Source organism: Brassica rapa, chromosome A09, assembly GCF_000309985.2.
Source record: "Brassica rapa cultivar Chiifu-401-42 chromosome A09, CAAS_Brap_v3.01, whole genome shotgun sequence".
Taxonomy (NCBI): Eukaryota; Viridiplantae; Streptophyta; class Magnoliopsida; order Brassicales; family Brassicaceae; genus Brassica; species Brassica rapa.
In genome coordinates, this window is record NC_024803.2 from 20,932,415 (window position 1) to 20,958,928 (window position 26,514).

At 37.9% G+C, this 26,514-nt stretch overlaps 1 long non-coding RNA gene across 1 annotated transcript; it reads left to right on the top strand.

Annotated features, from left to right (window-relative positions):
* Positions 1-1,215: 1,215 nt before the first annotated feature.
* On the top strand, positions 1,216-25,068 carry LOC117128259. The gene is made up of 2 exons (XR_004451535.1): positions 1,216-3,106; positions 7,193-25,068. It is a non-coding gene; the product is annotated as an uncharacterized LOC117128259 (long non-coding RNA).
* Positions 25,069-26,514: the final 1,446 nt, after the last annotated feature.

The following is a 26,514-nucleotide window of genomic DNA, read 5'->3' on the forward strand; positions in this document are numbered from 1 at the left end:
GTTTAAAATAAATTAGAGAATAAACAAGAGTTGAATGACCAGATGTGCAAATAATCAAAAGTTCACCATTGTTGTACCAGTGAAGCTTTTTCATCGATCTGCGACTAAAGTAACGACGAATCTAGCGGCCACAACTCTAGGCACGAGCTTGACGACCACAGCGGCGGTAGAGCTATGTTGTAATAGAGCTCATGGTTTGAGGTTGCCGACAACGAAACTCTCGGTGGAGAAGAAAAAGCGGTTGTTCACAGATGAAGACAAAGATGATTAAGGTTACAATTTTCAATCGTGGAGGAGGAGTGCTTATGATGTATAAGTCAAAAAAAATATTTGGAAAAAATTGAGGTATAAGAAAATAAGATATGAGAAAGAAGAAAGTGAAATTTATTTTTTTAGATCTAGTTATTAGAAAATAAGATATGAGAAAGAAGAAGAGTGAAAAAAGCGAAACTGGTTATGATTTAACTAGTGAGTAACTGACTTAGTTAAGAATCATGAAAGAAGTGAGAGAAAAGTGTCTTGGTAGAACAAACTGACCTATTGTGTTAATAAAAACATAAAACTGTCTTTTGATGTAATTCTTTCATTAATTATTAGAATAACATTCGTTGACGGCTGATTTATGTGACGATACGGCTGATTTATGGTTTTTTATCCTAATTATGTATGATTTCAGATCAAAAGATTAATTACTGAAATAGTTTTCACGGTTTGGCTGACTTACATTGTACAGAAGGGCTGATTTACGTAGGCTGAGTTATATATTCGTTTGTCGGTTTTTCATGTCATCTGCCATGTCATCAACTTGGATTTTCCATGTCACTGCTAACGAACTACTTTACAACTAGGTTTGTGTGTGTTCATCTTTTTCTTCATCTTCTTTATCTATCTATCTATCTATCTATCTATCTATCTATCTATCTATCTATCTATCTATCTATCTATCTATCTATCTATCTATCTATCTATCTATCTATCTATCTATCTATCTATCTATCTATCTATCTATCTATCTATCTATCTATCTATCTATCTATCTATCTATCTATCTATCTATCTATCTATCTATCTATCTATCTATCTATCTATCTATCTATCTATCTATCTATCTATCTATCTATCTATCTATCTATCTATCTATCTATCTATCTATCTATCTATCTATCTATCTATCTATCTATCTATCTATCTATCTATCTATCTATCTATCTATCTATCTATCTATCTATCTATCTATCTATCTATCTATCTATCTATCTATCTATCTTCTTCATCTTATTTTTCATCTTTCTCAGAGATCTTATGGATCCGGTAATTATTGTTTCTGGTAACTGGATTAAGAAAAACATATATGTATTCAACACCGACAGTAGATGGTGTAGAGTTCTGCATTTAGATGAGAAAACAAAACGTGAAGAATTCGAAAAGTATGTACTCGATGATTACGGACTGAATGAATTGAGGCATCAGAACACAATTGCGCACGACATTCCACCAGTTTACAGAGAACAAGGACCCATAAATGAATCGGAATGACAGAGCAAGAGAGAGACGAGTAAAACGTTTTTTAGTTTTAGCTCAAAAGCAGAAGTTTCAGATGTTGAATCCAGAGACAAAAACTACAGTGGGAGTTACGATGAACAGAGCACTATCGTATGTTTTTATATTACGGCTGGGTTATGGATTTTAATGTTTTCGTATTACGGCTGAGTTATATTTTTTATGTTTCTATGACACGGCTGATTTTTGTGGTTTAACTTTTTGTGTTACGGCTGAGTGGATGAGTTATGGATTAATTTCCCGCTCAAAAAACAAAACGTCGCAAAGCGAAACGTCGCGATAATATAACCGTTCTCTGCCTATAAATAATGTGTCTACTCAAACAGTACAAATTTAAACTCTCTATTTTACACAATTACTCTCTATCTCTATTTTACACAATTACTCTCCGTCACCCCTCTCAAAGAAAATGAAATATTTCCCGATTCTTGAAATGCCTGAAGAAATTCAGGCATTGGTGGTTGAACGTGTGGCCGGTAACTCCTTCCAAGATCTCTATGGCCTTAGAGCATCATGTAAGTTGATGAAGGCGTTGGCAGATCGGCGTAGGGTATGTGTTGCAGGCTGGGAAGCTGGGTCGATGAGATGGTTGGGCGATGGGGCGATCTTATTGGTAAGGAGGAAGACCGGATGGAAAGATGGTGAAGATGGCCGACTTGCTGTTCCTTTTAATCCAATCTAACCTGGAAACAATGAAGAACAATTAGTTTATGAATAATTAAGATAAGAACAGGAGCTAAACAGATAAAGGGATGGAATGGTTGACGAATCAATAGAACACACGAATCACTCAAGTATCCTAAAGACAGATTTCTATTCAAACACTCTCTTTGATAAAATAAACAAACTGAATTTTATTTCTTAAGGATTGAAAGGTGGTTTCTTACAAGGGTCGACCAAGAGCTTATATATGCTCTGGAGACAATGATTACAAAGCTAAAAATCAGAAAGAAATCAAAGGAAAATAAAAACTAGCCGTTGGAATAGGATAAATGGATTTTTGGCTTAAAATGGGGAACTTGATGATTTCCTTGAATCTGGAAAGTTTTGGCAAGAAGGCATGGTGTCTTGGGACGTCTAGGTTCCTTGAAGTAGCTTCAGGAAGCTCTGGTCGTAGAAAAATAGTCGTTGGTTATTTATTCTCCAAGTTGTGAGTGATTTCGAAAAAAGAAAGTTGGTGTAAATGAAGATCCTCTTAATCCTATGCTTGTTGGTGTAGGGAAATATGATGGGAGGCTCTTCTGGACGGTTGGATGTGTATTCTGGAAGCCTTGGATCATGTAGAATACGTCCTGGTTGCTTTACCTCTGTTTGGAAACAATTGGACCAGTTGATTGTCCAATCTTTCCATAAGTTGCTCGGTTTGACCGGTTCTGGAAAAATGATTGTATCTTGAGATTTCCGTGGTATTTTCTCCTCTTCTTGGTCTTGTTGGCTTGATAAGACATCCATCTTGAAGTTCATGCTTTGGTTTTGGTCGGAATGCTTCTTTGTTGGGTTTGAAGCAACTTCTAAACTCGGATGCTCGCAGATAGACGAGATGGACGTAAAATTCTTATCTTCCTGGTCATAGTAGTTTTGGAGATGCTTACAATTGGAGATGACTCCTAGTTGAGTGTAGAATGCATGAAAATTTGTTTCATTGTAAAATTCCTCATTGTTGCGGAGATACGCCATTTTGACTGAACACTTATCCTGGTTGGTCCTTCGGTTGGCTGAATGGTACATCCGGTTGGCCCCTTTTTCAGGTGTGGTTTCTGTGCCTATATCATCCCCTCTCTCTTGAAAAGGTTTCAACCTCAAAACTGGATAACCTGCACCAAGATAGAGCAAGTCAGGTTTCATCCTCTTTTGAGATTCTAGGGCCTTACCTTGGTATTTTGTCGGTTTGGTCTTTGGTGACAAATCTGGTGGCTCTCCTTTGAGTAGGAACGACCGGACTACTCCTCTATATTGGTATGGCCTCCTGGATGTTGTTTTATGATATGATGGAGCGTCTAGAATCAAGAAGTTGTTGATGGTAACTTCTTGCTTTCCTTTGGCAATTAGACACCTTGTGATCTCTTTGTGTGGATCCCTTATGGGATCTTTGGCCTCTGTTCCTGAAATATTCTCAAAACTTTGGCAGAAAACAAGTGAATTATATCTGTGTTTGAAAATTTATAATTTTTACAAGTAAAATTTAGATTTACCCAAATGGTTTCAGCTAGTTGAAGAATGATTTTCTCTTTGGTAGCTTGTGTGCTTTTATTGTTTCTTGCATCTTCTTCAACGTTTTGTGGACAAGCCAGGTGCTGTTCCTGGCTTTCTTTCAACCTCTCGGACTTGTTTGGTCGCCCATTTCCTTGCCCTATACCTGGATCAAAACTTTTTGGCAAAGACAAGTGCATAAATCCATAATTTGAAAGCTCTAAAGGAACAAGACTATCACTTGCTTTACTTGGCTCTGGTTTCAACTCCAGTGATATGCTTCCTAATAACTTTCTAGATGGACAATTTACAGCAAAATGTCCCGTCTTATGACATCTATAACAAGTCTGAATTTTAATATTTTTAGGATTAGCGGACTTACTTTGATTTGATGATGCTGGTGGCTTCTACAAACCGTGTTGCATAGCTTCATCTTCAGGCTGTGGACCTCCTTTAATATGGAATAGTGTGGCCTTGCTCTCTGTATTTTCTGAAGTTCCTTTTGACCTTGGACGGATTGCTGGCTCTTTTGGAAGTTGTAGTGAACTCGGCTGTGAACTCTTTGATTGCTTGATAGTGGGTTTACCTATGGTCGGTTTCACCTCGTGTGGGCTGTGAGGATGATCAGCCTTCTTACTCCTAGTCCTAAAGCGTGGAGTTGAAGTGTGGAGTGCATGTGTATCATTATTTTGGGGCTGGTGGTATTGGGCAGCAGTTTCCTTCTCAGCCTCCTCAACTAATCTCCTCATTTCTAATCTGAAATCTTCCCAAGTATCAATAGATTCGTCATCAGTCTTCTCATCAGATAGTTGGTAACTGTGGTACCAGGTTTTCAAATTGTCCTCCCATTGTTGATAAGCAGCAGCTTCTTTGTTATAACCAGAAAGGTTGATGGAGGACGCTTCAAGCTCAGTAACATTTCTTCCGGCCTCACTTTCAAGTTCTTCCTCTTCAGGCAAGGCAAGTTGGGATTCTTTAACATTTCTTCCGGCCTTACTTATGGCTTCCTCCTTTTCAGGCACGCCTAGATCATATCCATGGATCTCAGCCTCATGGCTGGGCTGCCTTGCTTCATCTTCACTGATTTGAGAGTCAGTTTCCTCATACCATGACCCAAAATCTCGGTAAGGCTTCATAGACAATGCTTGTCTCTCCTCCGGACCAGAGAATGGTACTCCAGCCCAAGAAATCTCTTCTATTTCTTGATCAGAGTCAGGATGGGTTTGAGCCTCCCATGAGTCCTCTTTGACGTCCAGTTGGAGCTGAGTTTCTTCATCAGATTCATGCTCCCACTCTTCTTTGTTTTCTAGGCAGTTTTCAACTCCAACCGCTTCCTTCCATGAACCACTTTCATAGCCTTCTTCTAGGCCAGCTTCTCTTCTAGAACAATAAGTGGAGTGGTTATCAACATGGTAAGGGTCTGGTGGTACTGGCTCAGGATCTCCTACATAAGGATCCTCTTCAAAATCAGTGTTGGAGCCATCGTCGGACCATTGATCATCTCCACAACTACTTTCTTCATCAAGCATGGATTGCTCTTCTTCCCAATAGTGATCTTCCTCATCCATGGTACCTGAGATGAAAAATACACAATGTAGTTAAGTGATTTTAAAGGCAGTGGTCGAATCCTTATGCAAACAAATAATAAAAATGCTTTGGACCAACTTTTCTAAAACAATGATGCAAAAATATTTTTATTTTGTTTTTTTAATGCAAAAATGATGCAAGAACTAAATCAGACTAATATGAAATATGCAAACAAAAATAATGGCAAGTAACAAATGCAATTTTTTTTTTTTTCTTGGTTTGCAATGCAAAACCAAAAAATAAAATGGAAACAATTCTATATATCTAATGCAAAAGACTAAATAATTTTTTTTCTTTTAGATATTTAAATGCATAATATAATTATTATATGGTATGCACGAAATGGTATGAGATAAATATGAGATTCTTTTTTTATTTTTTTTTTTACATCTGAATGCAATAAACCGAAAATGAAAATTATGAAATGAACAAATGCAAAAAAAATTCAAATATGGCAAGTGGAGCTGATGGGAATGAATGCAAACAACTATACTCTGATGTTTCAAAAGATTTTCGTGGATCAAAACAAGATAACTCCTTCTTCCTTAATTTTCTTTTGTCAAGAACACAAAATGCAAAATTCAAACTCGAAGCAAATAACAATTTTTATGGCTTTTTGATTTTATAAATGAAAACTAACAAGGAATGAAACAAGAACAGGGATAGATATGGATTGATATCACCTGATGTAGGAGCTTTAAGCTCTGATACCAAATGTTGCAGGCTGGGAAGCTGGGTCGATGAGATGGATGGGCGATGGGGCGATCTTATCGGTAAGGATGAAGACCGGATGAAAAGATGGTGAAGATGACCGACTTGCTGTTCCTTTTAATCCAATCTAACCTGGAAACAATGAAGAACAATTAGTTTATGAATAATTAAGATAAGAACCAGAGCTAAACAGATAAAGGGATGGAATGGTTTATCGATAGATGATTGATGATGGAAGATGGACCAATGATGTCAGATAGATGATGATTGACTCTCTCAATCCGTGGGTTTGATTGACTCTCTTACTCTGGAATTACACTGGCTGTTGAATCACACAAACAACCTATGTTAGACGAATCAATAGAACACACGAATCACTCAAGTATCCTGAGGACAGATTTCTATTCAAAAACTCTCATTGATAAAAATAAACAACCTGAATATTATTTCTTAAGGATTGAAAGGTGGTTTCTTATAAGGGTCGACCAAGAGCTTATATATGCTCTGGAGCCAATGATTACAAAGCTAAAAACCAGAAAGATAGCAAAGGAAAATAAAAACTAACGGTTGGAATAGGATAAAGGGATTTTTGGCTTAAAATGGGGAACTTGATGATCTCCATGAATCTGGAAAGTTTGGGCAAGAAAGCATGGTGTCTTGGGACGTCTAGGTTCATTGCAAGTAGCTTCAGGAAGCTCTGGTCGTGGAAAAATAGCCGTTGGTGATTTATTCTCCAAGACTCCAAGTTGTGAGTGATTTTGAAAAAGGAAACTTGGTGTAAATGAAGATCCTCTTAATCCTATGCTTCCTGGTGTAGGGAAAGATGAGGGGAGGCTCTTCTGGACGGTTGGATGTGTATTCTGGAAGCCTTGGACCATGTAGAATACGTCCTGGTTGCTTGACCTCGGTTTGGAAACAATTGGACCAGTTGATTGTCCAATCTTTCCATAAGTTGCTCGGTTTGACTGGTTCTGGAAAAATGATTGTATCTTGAGATTTCCGTGGTATTTTCTCCTCTTCTTGGGCTTGTTGGCTTGAAAAGAGATCCATCTTGAAGTTCATACTTTGGTTTTTGTCGGAACGCTTCTTTGTTGGGCTTGAAGCAACTTCTAAACTCGGATGCTCGCAGATGGACGAGATTGAGAACCTCCGGTTTGTAAAATTCGTATCTTCCTGGTCCGAGTAGTTTTCGAGATTCTTCCAATTGGGGTTGACTCCTAGTTGAGTTTAGAATACATGAAAATTGGTTTCATTGCAAAATTCCTCCTTGTTGCGGAGATACGCCGATTTGACTGAACACATATCCTGGTTGGTCCTTCGGTTGGTTGAATGGTACATCCGGTTGGCCCCTGGTTCAGGTGTGGTTTCTGTGCCTATATCAGTATGCCCATTTTATGATGTGTTATCCGTTCCCTGGGGACTCAATATGCCTGCTGAGTTGTTGAAAACTTGCTACGCTGAGAGAAATCCAAGCACACTTTATATAAAGGGTGTTCAGTTTGTCTTCACATTAAACCTTGAAGAAGTTGCTCTCATGAAGCTTGCAGCGAATGCAGGATATGAGCGTTCTGTGTATACACACGCAATGACTCGGAAAATCTTTTGGGATGATGATGAGGGGTATTTTGCTCGTTTTCCAAGGGAATCCGTTATCAGGATCGGTAAATTAGTGTGATCTATGAAATGGGGATGGAGTTTGTGGCACGGTGATGCGTTCCGCACAAAGAGGGCCGAGTGCATTTCAGCGGTTCCGTCGTTCTGCAGTTGCAAATGTGCTCCTCTTTGAAGCGATAATGTCTCTGCTTGTGGCACATTGATACCACTAAGGATGACAACATGTGTGACCGCTGTTTCTGGATCAAAGAGGTAGGGCTGTTCTTCCGTGACTTTGAACCAATTAGTTTGATTAGGGATACAAGGAAGTGGTGAAGATGCATTGTATCAGAAACCTATATTTTTTTGTTCTTTGCTATGCCATTATGTATGTAGAACAACATATTAATGTATGGGTTTATGTTAATGGTTACGGCTGAGTTTTCGTTTAACTACGACTGAGTTATCATTTAATTATGTCTGAGTTATCGTTAATTTATATTGCTGAGTTATCGTTTAATTATGTCTGAGTTATCGTTAATTTACGGTTAAATTATCGTTTAATTAAGTCTGAGATATCTTTATGTCCGTTAATGTTTTCGCCCCTCTGTAACCTTTGTCGTCAACAGTTCACGTTTCTCCGTTAAAACAAAACACTCCGTTTCATTTAAAGAGAAAACATCGACATGTTAGCTCACATAAGTTAAATTCGCAAGGCTCATTCCAAAAACCCCCAAATTTGAAAATTAGGGTTCTTCAGAAGAGAGGATTAACTGTAAGTCTCTTTCGTCAAATCCGAGATCATATATTGGTTTTTTACTTGATTTTATAAAATCGCTTTGAGCATTTTGTGTGTTTCGCCTTGGCATAGTTTCAATCATTTTTGTGTGTTGTTGTTGCGGCCAGCAATTCAGCAGCTGAACCAGAGGTCGACCCAACACCTACTCAACCAGCCAAGGCGCCAACCAGGACATACATGCACTAAAAATACCATATCTTACAAACCAGGAGGGTTTAAATCACGAGCATAATATTTATGGATTCTACACTCAAGAAGGAGTCCAGGCCAATTGGAATCTGCCCAAAATATTCACGGAGGAAGAAGTTATGAATTTTACAATTCAGAGGTTTCTCAGCCCGTCCATCTGCGAGTATGCGACTTTAGAAGAGAATTCAAGCCCAAAGAAGAAGCGGCCTGAACCAAAACCGATCGTAGGAGTCAAGAGGAGTTTATTATCTTTCCAGAAAGCCCAAGATCTCGAGAAATTGTCAAGGAAATGGGAAGATATGATCAATTTCTCAAAACCGGCCAAACCAGCTCTATACTTGCCTTATTTGGAAGATCCGGGTTTCACATCGAACCAACCTCAAGAATGGCAACCAGGAGACCTTCTAAGTCATTCAGAGACACGCTACAACATCATAGGAAGCACCATGCCACACTGGATAAGGCGGATCCCAATCAAACCAAGAGATCAAGCCGGTTTGCATCAATTGGCCAAACCGACATCATTTAAGGAAAGTCTTCAACCAATTCAACTTGGTTCGACCCAGGGCTATCTATGGGAACCAGGAGATACTCTAGACCAGTCAGAAGACATCCAAGACGTCCTCAGCTGGACCAGCACCCAGGAGATCAGGCGGATCTCTCTTCCCATCAACCTTCCATATTTGGCAACATCTACACTAAATGCTTTGGAGAAGTTTCTACAGATTTTTGCCCAAGACCAACGGCCATATTCTCTTTTACTGAGGCCAAGGAGTATTTCAGGAAGGCTTGAAGATCATGGCCACGTCCAGAAGCTATCAAGATACAAGTCTTCACAAGTTTCTCTTTTGGAAGGAAGCAAATCAAGCCTAACGGCTATATTCCATGGAGTCATCAAAGCCTTTGCTCCCAAGACTTTAAGTTCAAGTTATTTTGTTTCTTTTTATCATTTTATGACTGTTAGAGTCTGTCCTTGTCGAGCCTATAAAGCTCTAGTCTTTGCTTCATTGTAAATCACCCATTTTTGAAAGTAATAAGAATTATTCAGTTTTCTAGTTTTCTTAAAACTATTGTTCTAAGTCTTTTGAGTTTGTGTGAAGCAGCTCCAAAGCACCTTGACTTATCAAGGCTCCTTTCCATAGAGTCTTGTGGCGTCCTCAATCCCCCATCCTTCCATTCCAATTCGTTTGCCAAGCGTGAGAGAGACATCAGTCCAGCAAGCAAAGCACCACCTCAATCCACTTCAATCATCAACTGATTAGGCTGAGAGTGTCTGAAGACCAGCAGCCTAATTCCATCCTATCTATCTTTATTTATCTTGTTTTATCATATTAGAAATCATATCTCATTTGTTTTTGCATTTGTTTTTAGGTTCATAACTTGCATTCCATCATATCGCCCATCCGATCATCTCTTTAGTCGACCCATCCAAGCTTCCATCATCCATCTTGCCCACCCTGAATCCCAGTCTGCAACAGTTGTGAAGTAGAATTCGATGGATATAGGGCGTGGAATTCCAAGGAGGTGCGACTGTGTATCTTCAACTGTTGTGTTAACGTCAAATACCGTAAGGAATCCGAGAAGAAGGTTTTATCGTTGTGGAGCAATTTTGGGTGAAAACCATGTTTTCAAATTGCTTGATGAAGCACATAATGAAGAGTTTGTAGTTGTGGCAAACAAACTGGCGACGATGGAGCAAGATTTGCCCACATAAAAGCAGACTTAGTTGATATGAAGAACGACATAAGTGAGATCGCAGTACTTATCGATTGTCTTAGGGTGGAGTGTTAGATGTATTAGTTGTTGTTGGGAGAAATAAAAATGTAGTCTTTTAATCACCATTTAATTATGTCGGAGTTATCGTTTGATTATGTCTGAGTTATCATTAATTTACGGCTGAGTTATCGTTTAATTATGTCTGAGTTATCGTTAATGCAAAGTCTTATCAAACTTTGTAAAAACTAAAGTATTATCGTCTCGATGTTATAAAGGCCTCGATATTAGTTCTGAGCCGTATTTTCCACACTTTTGAAGCGCCATAATTAATTATCATCACGGTCAAATCAAGAAAGACGAAACGTCCCATTATTGTAAGGGACGTTTAATATTATAGAAAAGTATTACTATGAATGTTAAATCAGTTTTTAAATAATAAAGTATTATAAAGGCCTCGATATTAGTTCTAAGCCGTGTTTTCCACACTTTTGCCGTATTTTTCACACTCAGCCGTCCCATTAATATTAACGGCTAAGTTATATTCTGAGTTATATCCATCAAAATGATGTCAGTGACTGCCGTAGTAAGAAACCATATCAACAACCTGTGATGTATCTTTGGCACAAGATCTACAAACTGCAGTAGCCTCATAATAAACCCCACTATTCTGACTTCTCCTGTCAACTGATGTTGTAAGAAACATCTGCCCATTTACTATGGTGTTTGTGTAAGACCTTGCAGAACAACGTGGACCATAAGCTATCAACTTAAGTGTTTTTGTATGCTCTGTAGAATCAAGAGGCACCTGACAAGGTAAGAACAAGTCAAAGACATGTATACAGTAATAAGAGAAATTATGAAAACAAAAATTAACGTGTTTTTTTACCAAGATGCGAAATTCTTAGTGTGCATACTCCATAAAGTTAATGCATCTCGGCGACATTTGTCATATGAGTCTTGTAAATGCTGTAGATGCTCACTTGTGAAAGATTGAAATCAAAAGAAATGAATCAATTGGTTGATCATACATATAAATGAGTGCGAAATGGAAGATAAATAAAGTGTTGTACTTACTCTACGTATGGTTTGACGAGAGCCATGTTCTAAATGATAGCAAGATGTGCTACTTTCTTTTCCATTTCAGTGAGTGTAATTGAAGTGCCGGTGGATATTGGAAGACCCTCTAAGATGGAATTGTTCTCATACTCTATGTTTCTGTCCATTTTATCTTGTACATTTGTTGTCTTCTTCAAAAATTCACTGCAAAACCGGATGCATTCTTCAGCTAAATATGACTCAGCGATGAACCCTTCTGGTCTTGCAGTATTTCTCACAAAGTCTTTTAGGACTTTCATATACCTGAAACGAAGGTGAGTAAAGTTTGATTAGCTAAAGCAAAGTGAAATGTAAAACAATCATATATATAGTACCTCTCAATTGGGTACATCTATCTAAATTGAACTGGTCCACCAAGCCGAGCTTCCCTTCCTAGATGCACAGTCAAATGGACCATGATATCTAAGAAACTCGGAGGGAAAAATCTTTCAAACAAGCATAGAGTTTCAACAATCTTAACTTCCATAACCAATAGCTTCTCCCTATCAATCACTTTCTGACACAGCATACTGAAGAATGCGCACAATCTCAAAATTGCTAGACGAGGTCTTTTAGGTAACAACCCTTTAAGCGCAATAGGAAGAAGTTGCTGCATTAGGACATGATAGTCATGTGATTTCAGACCTGTCACTTTACAATCATCTAATAAAACACCTCTTGATATGTTAAGAGCAATATCCGTCTGGGCCTTTGAAGTCAAATCGTCTCCTGCAAAAGATCTTCTTCTCTGACTTGGACAAAGACCACGGTGGTGGAGGAAGATATGTACGTTTACCCTGAATTGTAGGGTGCAACTCCGGCCTAATACCAAGCTCCTCCAGATCTTTCCTAGCCGGAAGACCATCCTTAGATTTCCCACAGTGCAACAATGTTGAAACTAAACTCGCAGCCACATTTCTCTCGACGTGCATTACATCTAAATTGTGCCTCACCGGAAGTTCCTATTCAAAACAAAAAGAAAACAGGAAATCAAAGTTAATCACAACACATTGAAAATGCTAAAAATCATAAAAGCACATGCAATAAGCGTCATCTACCTCCCAGTATGGTCGCCTGAAAAATATTGACCTCTTCTTCCATCTTGATAACTCATCCTCATCGACATGAACTTCTTCTTCTTCTTCTTCATCTTCCTCTGACTCACTCGGTAAACCCTTATTATCAGTGCCTAAATCAGTACTAATAATCTTTTTCCTCTTACTTGCAGATCGTTTAAAATTTACAAAGTTATTTTTGAAGTTTTTCAGGTTTTGAGAAATTTCACGCCCATTTAGTATTCTTCCCCTTCTCCCTTGTTCAACTTTTCCATCAAATCACTTCTTCTTTCCCCTAAAACTATGAGCTGGTGGTAGACCCTTTCTATGGCACATATAGACATGTTTTCTGCTGAACTTTAGCCACATACTATCGGTTTTTTTACCACATAACGGACACCCCATTTTACCCTTTAGTTTGCAACTGGCAAGATTCCCATAAGCGGGAAAATCGCTGATCGTCCAAAGCAGCATTTCCTTCAGAGTAAAAGTATCTCGACTTACAACATCATAGGTTAACTCTCCTGTGCTCCACAGTTGATTTAGATCGTCAATGAGTCTAAGTACACATCTATGCTATTACCTGGCTGTTGTGGACCAGGAATCAACAATGAAAGCATTATGTTCTCCTTCTTCATGCATAAGTTAGGCGGTAAATTGTAGTTCACTAACAACACATGCCAGCAACTGTACATCAAATTCTTCATATTGAATGGAATAAATCCGTATATTGAGAGACCAAGCGTGAGGTTCCTTTGTTCAGCTGCAAAGGTAGGGTATTTAGCATTCATCTGATCCCATGTGACTGAATCAACAGGGTGTCGAAGTTTTCCATCAGTGCTTTTGTTGCTGAAGTGCCAACTTAAATCCTTAACCATTTCCTCAAACCGGAACATTCTCTTCAACCTTGGGATTATTGGAAAGTAGCGTAATACTCTCTGTGGGACTCCTTTCTTCTTCTCGCCAGTATAGATATTAGTCTTCCATCTCGACGCCTTGCATTTTGGGCAGTACTCAAGCTTCTTCAACCACTTTCTGAATAGGCAGCAGTCATTCACACAAGCATGGATCTTCTCGTAACCCATATCAAATGATTTTAAAAATTTCTTAACCTCGTACAGTGAAGTGTGGAGCACATTATCCTCTGGTAACATCTCCGGTAAGGTCTCCAGCAGATCATTGAAGCTCTTGTCAGACCACCCATTGAGTTTTCAATCTTAATAATGAAACAATTGCAGATAGCTTGCTATGATTTACACAGCTCAGATACAAAGGTGTTTCAGCTTCAGCTATCTTTGCCAAGAATTCATCTTCTTTCTTGTCGTCTCCCTCTGCCATCTCAGATAACTCCCCTGTACCCGCTAACTCTTCATCTAAACACTCATAAGCTTGGTATAACCCAAAAATCTCATCATTCCACTGACTTGTGCTGCTTTCACAATCAACCCCTGAGTTCAGTTCTCCATGTAGATACCAATCAGACCGATTCTTGTATGCCTCCTCCATTTGCCTAGTAACGAGATGGTCAACTACAACATCTCCTGAGCGAAGATCTATATTGCGGCAGTCAATGCAAGGAGATACAATCATATCAAACCCTCCCAAAGCTTCAGCCACATCCCGTATAAACTTTGTAGCTCCATTCTCATAAGAAGGATCAACTCTTCAATGATAATGAAAAGGAAAACAAAAAACAAGTTAAGTCTCTAAACACCTACTGAAAGATAACATACGTTGTATGTTAAAGTCATTACCTGCTAAGATGAACCCAAGCCTTGTCAACCATTATACGTTCTAAACCTAAACTGAAACTTTAGTATCGACAGAGATGGCGCATATATGACACAAAAATTATCAGATAGCAAAAAGATGGGGCTGAAATGGCGGATGGGAGAAGCGGAATCGAGCTCACTTGATTTTAGGGTTCTAAGAGAAAGAGGGTAAAATTAGGTAAGATATAGAGAAAACGCGATTAGTGAGAGGGAAAATTATTAGATTAAAGATTTTCTCTAAGTTATTATGCGGAAAAGCTAATTTTGGGTTCCCGCTTACTGAAACTCTATAATAGCGTTTATATAACCCTATTATATTATACAATTTTTTTTAATTACCTAAGATAGCAGTTTAGTAAAACGTGCTATTATAATGTGCTATCAATGTGGACTTTTCTTGTAGTGATACATACAAGGAATCCGCCATGTCATCAACTCGGATTTGCCATGTCATCACTAACGAACGAAATTTACAACTTGGTTTATGAGACTGTTCATGTTATTTTTCTATCATTTTCATCTTTCTCAGTTGGTTATGGATCCGATAGTTATTGTTTCCAGTAACTGGATTAAGAAAAACATATATGTATTCAACGTCAACAGAAGAGAGTGTAGAGTTCTTCTTCATTTAGATGAGAAAACAACACATGAAGATTTCGCAAAGTCTGGTCTCGATGATTACGGATTGAATGATTTGAGGGATCATATTCATCTTAGCTACATGTTCTCGAATAAAGCATTGAAAAAAATGGCGCACGACACTCCACCACTTTACGTGTCCAATACTCGAGAATTGCAAGGTTTTCTAAGCCTAAAGAAAATAGAACAACTACGTCTATGTGTGGAGATTACAGACAACAAGTATGACAGAGCAAGAGAGAAGAGTAACGAGAATGACTGCTCACAAGTAGAAGCTTCAGAAGTTCAGTCCAGAGACGAAAACTACCGTGGGAGTTGCGATGGTTGCAGTTTGGAGAAAGAATAAGAGGACAATGAGAATGACTGCTCTAGTAATGTGGAAGGAGAAATACACGACTTAGTCAGAGATGATGAAATATGCAAAAAAACGAAGAAGATGATGAATTTGAAAGCCAACTTGATATGTTCGACGACTCGGACAGTGCGTCATCTGAAGATGATAAATTCAGCTCATACGGTGAGTCTCCTACAGAAGACGAAGATTCATTAACGCTACCTCCCAAGAAGAGATGAGCGGACCTAAAGGGAATCTGGAGGTTCTAAAGTTGGAGATGTTGTCGATAGACCTTGCGGTAGGGCAACGATACGAGAGTAAAGACGATTTGGAGAGATGACTGAAACTTCTTACAGTGAGGTACCAATTTGATTTTGATGTAGAAACATCAACCCCGACATCATACGTTGTTAAGGGTAGGGTTGAGGGATGTCTCTGGAGAGTTTGTGCTTCTACCCAAGGGGAATCCCCGGTGTTTTATGTTAGTATTTACGATTCGAATCATACATGTTCTTGTACTGACCGTTCTAATCGATCTCGACAAGCAACACCGGATATTTTAGGAGAGTTGTACAAGAACTTTCTCGGCAACGTTGGTCCGGCCATTCGCTCTACGAGTGTCGGAATAGCCATCACTAAGCAGTTTAGTGTAAAGATAATTACTTTGATGCAGCTGAGTTATGTTAACGATATGGCTGAGTAATATGAAACGTCGCGGCTGACATATTAATACAATGTGGCTGGGTTATTATAATGTTAGATGCGGCTGAGTTATAATAAAGCTAGGGTTGAGTTATTTTTATGTTGTAGCTGTCTTAATTTTATGATGAAGCTGAGTTATGTGTATCGTTCTTTCATGTGAACAGATGGATTATTGGAAATCACACCGGATGATGAAATTTGCAATGGAAATCGATGAGGGAACACCTGAGTGTGGGTTTGAAAGCTTGCCTTCTTACTTATACATGATAAGAAGGGCAAATCCGAGTACTGTTATGTATCTTCAAATTGATGAGCTTGGAAGATTCATGTATGTATTTCTTGCGATTGGTGCGAGTGTAAATGGGTTTCCTTTCATGCGCAAAGTTATTGTCGTCAACCGTATGTTTCTTAATGGTAAATACAAAGGGACGCTACTCACAGCACTAGCTCAGGATGGTAACTTTCAGATTTTTCCAATAGACTTCGTAGTGGTTGACACTTAAAATGATGATTCGTGGCATTGGTTTTTTATGCAACTAAAATTTTTATTCTTGACGACGAGGATCTTGCGATAATCTCGGATAGGCATAACTCGATAGGAAACACAATTAGAAATGTGTATCCGTTAGCTTCTTGGGGAATATGCACCTACCATTTATATAAGAACATATTAGGACGGTACAAAGGAAAAGATGTATTTCGTCTGGTGAAGAAAGCGGCAAGATATTTTATGATGTCTGATTTTACTGCGATTTTTGAGGAGATTGAAGCGGTTAATCCTGCACTCCACGGCTACCTCCAAAGAGCTGATGTCCGACTGTGGACGCGTGTTCATTTCCCGGGCGAGAGGTACAATTTGATGACTACGAACATAGCGGATTCAATGAACAGGGCCTTGTCGAATGCTAAAGGTCTTAACATTGTTCGAATATTAGAATCAATACGGGTTATGATGACCAGATTGTTTGCTGAACTGAGAGAGGATGCCAGATCGTAGCCAACCACGCTTACGCGTGGTGTGGAGAAACTACTACATGTAAGTCTGTCGTAACAGTAAACATAAGTCAGCCATTATAGTTCTTATGTCAGCCTTTATAGTTATTAAGTCAGCCTTTATATGTAATAAGTCAGCCGTTTCACATTTATTCTATTTTTCTTAATAGGGTCGTGTAACTGCTGCATGTGATTTGACAGGATTGATGATCATCACACTGAAGTTAAATATGGATCTTCTGGCGAGTATTTGAATGTTGTTAATTTGGTACAGCGAAAGTGCACATGTCGGCGTTTCGAACGCAAAAAATTACCATGTGTAAACGCAATCGCAGCCGCGGAGTACAGGAATTCTTGTTGTATATCCATGTGCCGTCCTTACTATAACAGCACTTATTTGGTGAGCGCATATGCTGAATCGGTCATACCGGTTGACTCAGCGCAACCTGTTCCAGAAATCTTGGCTAACCAACCATGCTTGTCCCCGTCAATTCGTCAACAACCAGGAAGACCTAAGAAAAATAGGATGAAATATGCTTTAGAAGTTGCACTTGCAAACAAATGTCCTAGGAAAGAACACACATGTTCTCGATGTGGACATAATGCGAAAACTTATCCGATGTAAGCAAGTGTTGTAGGGATTTTCATATTTTTGTATTACGGCTGGGTTTTTGGTTTTCAAGTTCTTCTATTACGGCTGAGTTTTGGATTTTCATGTTCTTCCATTACGGCTGGGTTTTTTATTTTCAAGTTTTTGTATTAAGGCTGGGTTTTGCTTTCATGTTTTTGTATTACGACTGGGTTTTGCTTTCATGTTTTTGTATTACGACTGGGTTTTGGATTTTCATTTTTTTGAATTACAGCTGAGTTTTTGGATTGTCATGTCTTGGTATTAGTTTCAGACGTATTTTTACACGCCAAAACAATGGCGGCATAATTAGCCAGTTACAGCTGAGGAAATGGCAAAAACATCGAAAAACGAAATGTCTGTACTTAATAGTCCCTACATAACTTAATAGGCCCTACGTAATTATTGATGTCTTGAAATATGAAACTTCGCGAAGTCAATTTTGGCTGAGTTATTATAATAAACGGCTGATTTATTGAATGAAATACATTACGGCTGGGTTATGGAATAACTTCCCGCCTAAAAGAAGACACGCCGCGATATGAAAACCGTTTTTCTGCTGATAAATAAGAAACAATTACATGTTCAACTCTCTATTGTTTTACACAATTGCTCTCTCTCTCTCTATAAATAAATTTCACCCCTCTGAGAGTAAATGGAATATTGCCGGATCTTGAAATGCCTAAAGAAATTCAGGCGTTGGTGGTTGAACGTGCGGCCAGTAACTCTTTCCAAGATCTCTATGGCCTCAGAGTATCGTGCAAGTTGATGAAGGCGTTAGTAGATCGGCATAGTGTATGCCATTTTTACGATGTATTATTCGTTCCATGGGGACTCAATATGCCTGCTGAGTTGTTGAAAACTTGCTAGGCTGAGAGAAATCCAAGCACACTTTATATAAAAGGTGTACCGTTTTTCTTCTCATTCAGCCTTAAAGAAGAAGGGCTTTCTCTAATGAAATGTGCAACAGATGCAGGACATGAGCGTGCTGTGTATACACACGCAATTACTCGAGCAATCTTTTGGTGTCATGGACAGTATTTTGCTGGTATTCCAAGAGAAACAAATGATAGGATCGGGAAACTAGTGCGATCTGTGAAATGGGGATGGGGTTTGTGGCATTCTGATGAGTTCCGTCAAAATAGGGCCATGTTCACTTCAGCTTATCTTCCGTCGTTCTACAGTTGCCAATGTGCAAATCTTGTGGAGCGACAATTTCTCTGCTTGTGGCACATTGATGTGACTGAGGATAACAACATGTGTGACCGTTGTTTCTAGATCAAAGAGATAGGCATGTTCTTACCTGATTTGAACCGATAAGCCTGTTTAGGGACACAAGGAAGTGGTGAAGATGTATTGTTCTCAAGTTCTTTGTTATGCCATTATGTATGTCGAACAACAAATTAATTTTATGAAGGCTGAGTTATTGTTTATTTTGGCTGTTTTATAGTTTAATGATGGCTGAGTTAGATCTGACTTAATAAAGGTTACGGTCTGAGTTACATAAAACATAGGCTGACTTATAATTACATAAAACATAGGCATAGTATAATTGTCGCTGAGTTATTGTTTAATGACGGCTGAGTTAGATCTGACTTAATAAAGGTTACGGTCTGAGTTACATAAAACATAGGCTGACTTATCATTAGTATGACGCCTGAGTAATTTAATACGTTAAGTCTGAGTTAAATAAAACCTAGGCTGACTTATAATTACAAAACACGACTACACACAATAGTAGTAGTATCAAAGTAACGCCATTCCAACCCCACAAACAACCACATTCCTCAAACACCGACCCTGACTCATACATTCTCCTTCTTTTCTTCCAAATTTCGTCTTCAATCCTTCAATCTCTTTCTCCAACTGAGTAACGTTAAGTCTAAATTTAGAGATGTCTTTGTTCATGCCACTTATCAGTGACTTAATATCCTAAACCTCTTCCACCAAACACTCATCCGCCCATTTGAATAAATGTCTCAGTTTTCACCAATATAACCAAATCTAAGTATTACGTTACAGAACATGCGAAATAAGAACTAAAACGAACCTTATTATATCCTTTAGCGCAGCAATAGTATATTCTTCCTGGATTTGTAGCGCTTCCAGATGTAAAAATGTAGAGGGTTCACCACACCAACATTGTATCGGCGTTCCTCTTTCCGCGTTCAAACGTCGTCTGTAAGAATTTCCTGAAACACAGGATGAGAAAAACATTTTTATTGTCAAAACAATTTCAAAAAAGCATTAGTGCGACTTTAAGGTGAGTAAGAAGACGACATCGTGAAACGGGAACGTTTACTTTTTTCCTTTTTAAGTATTAAATATATAAAAATTTAGTTTCTCGATATTGTAAGTTACTCGACACATGCGTGCCAGCCGTTTATTTCAAATTCATCATAATTAGTCTCGATATTCTCATATTGTTGGCGGAGTTATTCCTCACGCGCCATAATTAATCGACTACTCAGTCAAATCAAACAAATGGAAACCTCCCATTAATAATGAAATGGGCAAGCGATAATCTACGTTGTGGTATAAAACTTCACAGAAACATTTACGACTGAGTTAGATTAGTACGTTTTGGCTGAGTTAACTTAACGTTGTGGCTGAGTTATATTAATATTCACAGCTGAGTTACCTGATACGCTTTGACTGAGTTAACTTAAAGTTGTGGCTGAGTTATGTTAACAGATACAGCTGGATTATAGTACATAAGTAAATACGAATTCGACGTGTCGAATTACATTCAGAAACAGAAAATATCAGGGTCAAAATACAGACAACGCATCACTGTCAGAAACCAAAATTGTCAGGACTTAACTCTTCAAACATGTGGACGAGATCACGCCAAACTCTAGTTAGCATCCACGGAGGCTTGTCGCCTCCGTTTCCCCCAAGTGCTCTTCAAATGGCGCATCTGGCAACGAAATAGCGTTCTGGCCACAAGATTAAAATGTGTCCAAGCTGTCGAATTATGTCTTCGATCCGACGTGTTTTTGCGCTACAACAAAAAATATTACAAAACTGTTGTTGAGAACACACATAATGTAGACAGAGTGGACAAACTGTTGATATATCTAATGTGGACATATATCCCGTCCTTACAGCGAGTTGAAGAAACCAGCGTTCCTTAAAATGATTGGGAATGGCGCGGTATGTCCGCCAATCAAGAACCCATCCTTCTGAAAGAATCGATGGGATGACGAGGGAGATATCACTTAAAATTTGAACCAGGTAGTGCTGGTTGTGTCAAGCAAGTCACTCGGACCAGGGTATAGAAGAGGGAGGTTTTCACGATATGCAGAGCTTAGTATCGCATTGACACTGTTCTCTAACCTATTGAATTACCAGGAACAATCGGTATAACTTTTGATGGGGATAGAGAGATTTATTTAGGTTATTTCCAGAGAGAGAAAGGAGTAAGAAAAGGTGTAAGAGAGGGGACAATATATAGAGATGAATATAGAACGTCAAACGTCACGAGTTAAAATTTTCCAAGATTCAGTTATCTTTTTCCCGCCAAACGTCAAGATTAAGTTATACTTTACGGCCGAGTTACTTTAACATTTACGGCTGACTTAGTAATTGGGGTTTAGGGTTTAGGTTTGATTTTTTGGAGATTTAGGTTTAGGATTTGGATTTATGGTGCAAGAAATATAATAAATAACACAAAATCATGATAAATAACACAATAATAGTTTACGAGTTTTAAATATTGCTCACACCTTATATCTAAATGTAAGGTTTTAAGTAATCGTATGACAACGTATACCTCAAGAACATGATCGATTCTAAACTCGTAAATTCAATAAAGAAGACACATTCAGTTGATTATATATTCACTCCAAATTGATAATTGGAGTTTCAATAACATTTTAAAGTATAAACATTTCATCTTTTTGATTCTAGTGTATGTTTGAGGTATGACTCAGTTATAATAGCATAACGGCTGACTTATACTAATCGATACGACTGAGTTATATAAACATTTTTTTGATTTTAGGGTATGGTGGATGTATGGCTGAGTTATTTAAATAGATACGTCTGAGTTACATATAAGCTTTCGGCAGAGTTATATGAACATTTTCGATTTTAGAGTTTGTTTGGAGTATGGCTGAGTTATAAAAACGATAAGACTGAGATATATTAGCTAATGTCAAATACTTAATAACTTAAGTCAAGTACAAAATAACAAACACATGTTCAATTGGACAGCAAATTGTTCATCACATTTTTCCTCCTTCATCGAGGATCTCTGCTGCCATCTTCACCCTCAGACCTTGAATATTGTTATCGTTTATCCCATCAAAAGTTACACCAAGCGCTAGACACTCCACAAACTTCAACGAATACACCCCACAATCGCCAATCTGGGTGTTTTGTGGAGTGTATCTTTTGCTCCTCCTTCTGAATGCGAACTTCTTCTTACTAGGGGCTCGGAGATTGGCAGGTATAATTTCACTCAACATCACGGGAAGCATAAGCGTTAGCGGTTTAAATGAATCTAGTATTCTCTGCTCACTTTCGACTGTTACATGTCCAAAGATTGGATCGTAGCAATCAATCTTCTCCTTCTTCAGATCCACATGAAACACCACCCAGTGATTTCCGCCGGTTTGAAGACATCCGTACAAGAGATCCACATCTTCATACCACTTATAGTTTGTTGGACATTCAAGGGGAAGCTTACCATTTATTAGATCTTCATAACCATTGCCTTTGAACGTGATCATACTAGGTTTTATCTTGAACTGCTTGAAATCGTGAATCCAAAAACTTAACACCCAAACGTCAATGAAGGCAATCCGCTTGGACCAGAATGGGGTGGGATTTCGCATGGACCTTTTAATGAGCACGTTTATATACGCAGCGACATGCTACACAAAGAATATTAACAAGTCAGCCGTAATCAAATATATAAGTCAGCCATAATCAAATATATAACTCAGCTGTAATAGAATATATAACTCAGCCGTACTAAAGACTTACATTATCAAACACCCATCCATATTCCTTTTCCGACCACGGTCTTTCATGGATGAGTATGCTGTACAAGTCACTCTCATGAACAGCTGAGAGGACTGCTGGTTTATCTGCTGATGCTGGTGGTTTGGGTGGAATTCCCTTAATGTGTTGCATCAGTTTTTCGAATAGCACCGGATCAACAGGTGCTAGAGGGTCATATATTGCTAATGAAGGCTTAACATTATTCCTCATGCACGTCGTTCCATTGTCTCCAATGGATGGAAAAACTGGTGGTGAAGAAACTGTCGTCAATGAAAACCCTTTTGGAGATAATTGAACACGTTTCTCCCGATATTCCTTTACTACGGCTGATCTAACCACTTCATGATTCTCGACATCGGACTTCGGCGCAAATTCATTCTCTTCCGCAAGAACTTAGTCGTTCGTCACAGCACATTCACTGTCCTCTCCCGCATGTTTTTGCTTCTTTAACTCAGCAAGTTTTTGCTTCTTTAGCTCAGCCAGTTTTTGCTTCTTTAACTCAGCCTCTTTTCTCTTAGACTCGGCTTCTTGATTATTTAACTCAGCCAGTTTTTGCTTCTTTAACTCAGCCTCTTTTCTCTTCAACGATAAATATTCTTCTTCGCCGCTGTTTTCTTATGGCAACGATAAAAATTCTTCTTCGCCGCTGTTTGAGAGGTTATCATAGTTTTCGGGAATTTTCCCTAGAACTTTCAGACGCTCCTCCACTGAAGCTTTCACCATGTCATCAATGGTCTTCTGGTCCATCAATGGTCTGTTCCGTTCTAACTCGTAAGCATCAAACCGTGAGTCAATCTGATCAAATTTTTTGGAAATATTCTCCAGAGTACTCACAATGGTCGTCAGAGTCACTTTCTTCTCCAAATCTTTGCTACTTTTCTCCTCGCTAGAACCCTTTCCCGTTGCAACAGCTTTACCTTCAATGTTGTTCACTTCGTTATGTGTCTTAACTTTCTTCTGCTTCTTAGTGGGTGGCTCAGCTTCTGACGAAACTCTACCCTTCATTTTCTTCTTCTTCTCATTCCCCTTCCCCTGCGCATTCCCCTGCACTTCTCAAAAACCTTTCAAAAATCTACCTGCATGTATGTCTATTATCAAGCTAACGAGTTGTGGGTCGTCAGATTCACCCGGCCATTTAGGAAACATCTCTTCAATTGAGTCCTTCAGAACCATTCTCCTCACACGCACCTGCAACACCAGGTTATAATTAAACTCAGCCACCAAAATAACACATAACTCAGCCATCAAATATAATAAATCAGCCATCAAAAAACTAAAAACTCAGCGTTAAACCTTACCTCGCCATGCTCTTTGATTTTGGCAGCCAACAAGTTATTAAAACTTGCATGTGTACGCTTTCCATCCCATCGCAAAAGCGGAACGTCTTCATTATTCACCACTCTCCCAAAATTCTCACCGAAGCAAGCAACGGATTCATACGCCGAAATCAATAACGCGACGGTCATGCCGCTTATTGTGTATGACCCTCCTTCTGGATCCAACGTTTTAATAGAGTCAATGAGAACTTTGTATGCAGTTCGATCCCATGGATACGACCACATGGCTTCATCGTCGAATACCCTTATTGCACTTTCAAAAGGTATCCTTGAATTGTAATGCAAACAATAGACTTCCATGGCTAGAAGAAATAGCAGCCCCAACCACTTACGCTTTTCAAAACTCCAAAGCGGATAAACGCTAATGTTGCCTTCAGTTCATCTAACTTGGGTCCCATCCCAAGTGGCACCTTCAACTCCTCCCAAAACTCTTTGTATTAATCAGGTTCAAAACTTTATGTTGGCAATAGACCTGTGTTTAACCCAGTGATCTCACCAAACTCGAGCAAGCTAAACCTGATAGCCTCATCAACCACGAGACACCATATCTCCTTCTTATGTACTCGAACCTGTCTACATAGTAGATAGTGTACAGTACTACCAGACCATATGCTTTCGCGTACAGCTAGCCTAGCAACTACTCCAATGGGAGAGTTCACCAGTTCTTCCCACACATCAAGTCCTATTGTTTCTCTAATGTGGGGGAAATTTCCTAGACGGAAATTGTGATTAATATCTTTATTTTGTAGGTTAGTAAATCCTTCAGAGTAAAGTCTTGGAGGGTAATCCTGTGATTTAACTTCAGCAACATCTATCTGATCATATAACCCAACAATAAATCAGCCACGAGATAACAATAACACAGCCATAACATAACAATAACTCAACAAAATAAAAATAACTCAGCCACAACATAACAATAACTCAGCCATAACATAACAATTCCTCAGTCACGACATAGCGATAACCCAGCCATAACATAAAAATTACTCAGTCATAACATAACCCTAACTCAGTCGCAACAAAACCCTAACTCAGACGCAACAAAACCCTCAACCATATCACAGCCACAACATAACCCTATCTCAGTCGCAACAAAATATATAACTCAGATGAAATATAATATATAACTGACCCACAAACTCAACCAAAACACAATATATAACGTCGCGACATTCTACCGGAAAAGACGAACTCGTAGATAAGAATGCGGCGAAGACGATTTCGTACAAACGATTGAAGACGACAATTTCAGGGAAGACGATATCGGAGAAGACACAGTATCAATGACAGGGAGTTATTTCGAGGAAGACGAAGTAAACACAATGTCGACGAGGATTTTGGAGAGTGGGAGAAAGTTTGCGGTTCCTTCTTCGAGACGACGAAAATGTTCTTCGTTCCTTTTTTTAACCACTATGTAGTTGTGGAGAAGGAGACGGTTTGATTTCTATTTTGCTTATGTGGATTGTTAATTACTGATGTGGATTGAGTGTTTAAAATAATTTCAATTAAAAAAAACTAACCAAAATCCCCTATTGTCATTTACTAGGTGTATCCAAACATTCAAGTAATTTTAAAAAGATATATAACACTCTAGTAATAAACAAACTTGTCTATAACATTCTAGTAATTTTCTCTAATTAATATTCCAACTTTATACACTAACAAATAGCTAAGTCCGATTTGTTGAAATGTCCTACCTATAAAACCAAAAGTGAAGAATGATACGATTTTAAAGGAAAACTAGTTTAAGACCCGCACAATTGCACGGGATGAATGTTATATATATAACTAATTTTATCTATTATAATTTATTTATATTCATTTATGTATTATGTATATAATTAAATTAGAGTAAAGACATAAATCAAAATAATATATTTTGTTTATTTACGATAATTTTTTGGTAAATTAATCAAAACAATTATTTTAATTATTTTATATGGTATATAACTAAATTTCAATGACATGGACATAGATATATAGTGTATTTTAATATAAATATTTATTATTGAGAATTCATACTCATATGATAACACAAAATTTAAAATGTGTGATTTTTTAAATGCGAATTTCATAATTAAAAATATTAAGGTTTCAATCATTTTTCAATACAAATTTAGAAATTATCATATTTAAGTATTTTCCTATGTTATATAGTTTAATTTTAAACTATATTAATATATAATATGAATGTCTAGTAAATGAGACTTCATATTCATATGATATATGGTCATTTGTATCTTGTTATTATAAAACAAAATTAAACCATTGATCACAAAATTTTATTGTGACATATTTAACATTTTTAGTAATTTATAATTGTTTTAAAAATTCAAAATATAACATATAAGAAAAAAGTAATTTTTTTATTACATGATTAATGTGGTTGTTTAATATCTTTTAATGATATAAAATTAAACAAAAAAGAGCTAAGATACAAAAATTAATATCAAATAATTATTATTTATAATCATTGATTGTCATATATATGTTAATCATATTAGGCAATTTCGTAGCTTTTATTTAAGGAAAGTGCGAGAATATTCTTTTGTACACTATTTATCAATTTAATAATTAGTTTAATAAAAGTATATTATAAGT